Source organism: Lathamus discolor, chromosome 6, assembly GCF_037157495.1.
Source record: "Lathamus discolor isolate bLatDis1 chromosome 6, bLatDis1.hap1, whole genome shotgun sequence".
Taxonomy (NCBI): Eukaryota; Metazoa; Chordata; class Aves; order Psittaciformes; family Psittacidae; genus Lathamus; species Lathamus discolor.
Genome location: NC_088889.1, coordinates 59519818 through 59524795, shown reverse-complemented (window position 1 = coordinate 59524795; position 4978 = coordinate 59519818). Strand labels below are relative to the sequence as shown.

The 4978-nt window shown below is 42.9% G+C and overlaps 1 pseudogene; it reads left to right on the top strand.

The window, feature by feature from the left end:
- Nucleotides 1-4645: 4645 nt before the first annotated feature.
- LOC136018019 (5S ribosomal RNA) lies at nucleotides 4646-4764 on the top strand (annotated as a pseudogene).
- The last annotated feature ends 214 nt before the right edge of the window (nucleotides 4765-4978 follow it).

Sequence of the window (4978 nt, the reverse complement as noted above, 5' to 3'; positions counted from 1 at the left end):
AGTGTCATCCTTAAAGCACTTTTTGATAACTATGCTGCCTCTTCATATCCATAAACCAACAGCTGCTTGTACCTTTATGTGTTAGCATATTTTTCTGTATTATATTCTTCTGCACTGATACTTCATACACTTCATTTCCATCAACACAAGAAATAAACTTCAGCTACCTGAAATACAAACCAAGAAACATTTGTGTGTCCTGAAGCACTTATGATACATACTTCCAAGTAGCCATCAATCTAGCCAGCATAGCTAGTTTGGCTGAGGTAATATAGGTTCTAAGTTGTGCTTAGTGATGATGTGAAACACATCACAAAGATGCTACAAGAGTTTTATGAAAGAAGAAAGAGAGAAAGAGAGAAGGAAGGAAGGAAGGAAGGAAGGAAGGAAGGAAGGAAGGAAGGAAGGAAGGAAGGAAAGAAGGGAGGGAGGGAGGGAGGGAGGGAGGGAGGGAAGGGGGAAGGGAGGATAAGCTTGTCTGGCACAGACAACAGCAGGAATTCCAGGAAAACAGTATTTCACTTGGGTGGGAATTTTCTCCATTACTGGGAGGTGACAGATACTTGCAAATCACTTTAGCTCTGATTATAACCTGACCTACCTCTTGATGGAAAAGAAGCAGATCTTTTCTATTTTACATTTTTTTTAATAAACACATGGAGTTTGTGGATGACTATAGGAATGGTTAGATATGAACTACTACTTAACTATACCCCAAGAAGACGAGTGGTCAAGAAAGGGAAAAGACTAGAGCCTTAACGTCATCTTCCCATTGCACAGACTAGTACAGAAACTCCCTAATTTGCAGATTTTACAGGCCAGAAATTAATGGGTCATGTAGGGATCCAGGACTGGTTCTTGAGAGAGCAAATACTTTGTTTGGCAGACCTGCTGTATAGCACAGCTCTTGCATCACATACCTCCTGCTTTAGTTCAAGCCTCACAGGACAGTCCAGTCCATCAACTAGTGAGGAAAACCAACATTTTGTCCAGTGAGCAGCAAAAATTATTCTAACTGCCAGCAAAATAAACCAGCAAGTTTTTCAGCCCTGTTGCACCTTCTTCATAAAATCACAGGCAATTCTGCAGAGGTAATTTTGCTCATCTTTTTTAGAAGCACTGAATAATCCTCATATTCCTCCTGTGGGCAGGAAACTATTAGTATCTGCCAATTAAAACAAGTACAGAAATAGAGGCATGGAGAAGCTGTAAGAGCACAGTTCAGACGTTCTGAGTCAGTAAGACTGCCCACGCATTCTTGAGCTACAGAACATTTTTCTTCATTTGAAGTTCTGCTTTTTTCCTGTGCTTTGCCAAGAGCCAGTGTGATTTTTATAAAGATGGGGCTCTTACTCTTCTTCCCTTCCTAATGCAGTTGATGGTAATAAATACTTAGAGAGAAAAAAACAAAAGGCTCTGAGCAGCATTTGGAGCATCAGCTCTGTTTTGCTATCTTTTAAAACTCACTGATAAAGGGTGCCTGGCCAAACATCAAAGAGAAACTCAGCTGTGCCTTCTTTGGAAACACAGTGAATTCATTGCAGCTCAAGAACAAAAAAATAGAAGAAATGGGGCAGCTCAAGAACAAAAAAATAGAAGAAATGGGGCATGCTTATCTCTGAAAGTTATATCCATAAACATGTCTCAATGTACTGCTTCCTGCAATAAAGGACTTTATCCTACTTCGAGTGCATCAGTACTGAGAAAATACATGAGAATCCTTAAATATTTCCTGGCTGCAGTATTCTGAAAGATAAAAAAATTATGATAACTGTGTGCAACTCACATTTCTGAGAACCTATGGTCCATCATGCTAACCTGCTCTTCAGAAAAAGGTATTCATTAACACACACAAGTCAAATCTTGCCTGCCAGTTGTAACAGAAGGAGGAGAACTGGGGGAAGATACTAATTTTTCACTGTTGAATCCTGAATCAGACTTTGGACAGACGGGGAAAAAAAATTGGAAGTGAAAGCCAAATTTTACTGCCTAAACTACAACTTCTGCCTCACAGCGGAAAGAAAAAGAGCTAAGATTCACCTCCCTCTGGCTACAGATGTTCAGTCAGAACTTCCATCACAGGCACTCACTTCTCCCATAGGAGTTGTAAAAAAGACACCTAAAAGTGTTGGAGAGCACATCAAACTGATCCTGACTTCTCACATTGCCCCAGTCAGATAGATGTGTGATCACTCTTTCATGGCTTTCACTTCTTTGTAACAAGAAATAGTTTGTCTACTTATCTTCGCTAAAAACGGAACTATTTCCCTACTCCTGAAGGTGAGATCTTTCATGATCATGAAAGTTAGGTTCAGGCCTGCTTCCACCTAGCGTGATCAGAGGTAATAGTAACAATCACTGAAGGGAAACACCCAGAAAATCTTAATCTAATTACATCTTAATTTAATTACAAACTTATCTTCCAAAACCTTTTTTAAAATACGAACAACAGCTTCAAAACCTGCAGTCTGAAGATATTTGGGGAAGCATGGACTATTTTCCATGTCTACAAGACATACCACCAAAGGAAACGAGCTTATGCCAATAAGATAAAACTAATTACAACACAAACCATCACTGAGAAATGGTCAGAGGTATGTACACCTAAGAAGTTTGAAACTTTCGCGTTAGGGTACTTTTTCATCAAATAATGCTATTAGATATACAAATCACTGTATTTAAAGATGTATCAGGTCTTACTAGTTTCATGCCAAGTTAAAGTACTTGCATTTTTGTTGCTTGCTGTGTCACCACAATTTTACTTGCTGTATTTTTACATCCAAATGATTCCACAATGCATAGCAGATCTAGGTGTCATATACAGTTTCACAGATCACTGAAAAAAATAAATGTATGTTACTATAATGAAATCAGAGGAACAGCTGGAAGCTCCAAACACTTACTCTAACATACATCTCAGTTGGAAAGGATCTGGAAAGAACACTTGCCTTGGAGGGCTGGTGGGAGTGTGATATTGTCAATCTGCCAGGCCTCCCCATATTTATACTTCAGCCATCGTCCTCCATTCCAAAGAGGCTTTAACTGTTTGGCTTGTTTAATTGCAGCTCATGTTTCACACTCATTAATAACCTGGGCAATAGTGTCTATTGTTAAGTCCACCCCTCAGTCGAGGGCCCATCTATATGTTACATCTCTGCCCTGATGGCCTGAAGTGTCATGGGCCCACCGGGCCAAAAATAATTCACCTTTATGTTGCTAATCTAAGTCCATCTGAGCCACTTCAATTTTAGCAGCTTTATCCACTTGGTTGTTCTGGTGTTCCTCAGTGGCCCGTCTCTTGGGTACATGTGCATCTACATGGTGTACCTTCACCAACAGGTTCTGCACCCGGGCAGCGATATCTTGCCACAGTGCAGCAGTCCAGATGGGTTTACCTCTGCGTTGCCAGTTGCTTCGCTTCCATTGCTGCAACCACCCCTACAGGGCGTTTGCCACCATCCATGAGTCAGTATAGAGATAAAGTACTGGCCACTTTTCTCATTCAGCAATGTCCAAGGCCAGCTGGATGGCTTTCACCTCTGCAAATTGACTCGATTCGCCCTCTCCTTCAGCAGTTTCTGCAACCTGTTGTCGAGGACTCCACACAGCTGCCGTCCATCTCCGATGCTTTCCCACAATATGGCAGGACCCATCAGTAAACAAGGCATACTGTTTTTCACTTTCTGACAGTTTATTATATGGTGGGGCCTCTTCAGCACGCATCACATCCTCCTCTGGTGACATTCCAAAATCTTTGTCCTCTGGCCAGTCCATGATGACTTCTAGAATGCCTGGACGACTGGGATTTCCTATTCAAGCTCATTGTGTAATCAGTGCAGCCCATTTACTCCATGTATCATCAGTTGCATGATGTGTAGAGGAGACCCTGCCTTTGAACATCCAGCCCAGCACAGGCAGTGAGGGTGCCAGGAGGAGTTGTGCTTCAGTGCCAATCACTTCCAAAGCAGCTCAAACCCCTTCACAGGCTGCCAGTATCTCTTTCTCAGTTGGGGTATAGCTGGCCTCAGATCCTTTGTATCCCCGACTCCAAAAGCCGAGGGGTCGACCTTGGAGTTTTCAACTTATGATAGTTTCTTTGCCACTTCTTTTACTAGCTGAGAGAAAGGAAGTTAACATAGCAGCCTTCCAGTATCTGAAGGGGGCTTATAAGGATGCTGGGGAAGGACTCTTCATCAGGGACTCTAGCGATAGGACAAGGGGTAATGGGTTAAAACTTAAACAGGGGAAGTTTAGATTGGATATAAGGAAGTTCTTTACTGTGAGGGTGGTGAGGCACTGGAATGGGCTGCTGTTGTGTATGTTCGACTTCATCTGGGTCTATGGGTATATTCCCGTTATTTGGCTTGATGTGGTGGATCATCTCTATGATGGCTGATTCCCTCAGAGACTGGATGCCTTTGTCTAAAGTAGTCCACTTGGCTGAACAACTCATAACATTGTCCTTGTATGGAAAACTTTCTTTCATAGCTGCCAAGAGCCGCCTCCAAAGACTGAGGGACTTTTTCTCTCTTGCAATTGCTTTGTCAATTCCCCCTTCTCTAGCAAGTGATCCCAGCTGCTTGGCTTCCCTACCTTCTAGTTCGTGACCATCAGCCCCAGTGTCCCTGCATCTGAAGGCAAAGCAGCCTACAGCCACACAACCCTGAAAACACCCGATCTCGTCTGATCTCAGAAGCTAAGCAGGGTCAGGCTCAGTTAGTACTTGGATGGGAGACCACCTGGGAATCCCGGGGGCTGTAGGCTTTAAAAGAAGTGTCGTGGTTTAAACCAAGCCACACAGCTTGTCCACTCACTCCCCCCACCATTTTCTCCCTCTTTCATTCCCCACCCCGCCTCCTCCCCGCTCCCGGAGGGATGGGGAGAAGAATTGAGAGAATGTAACTCCCACGGGTTGAGATAAGAACAGCCCAGTAACTAAGGTATAACACAAACCCACTACTGCTACCAGCAATGATAA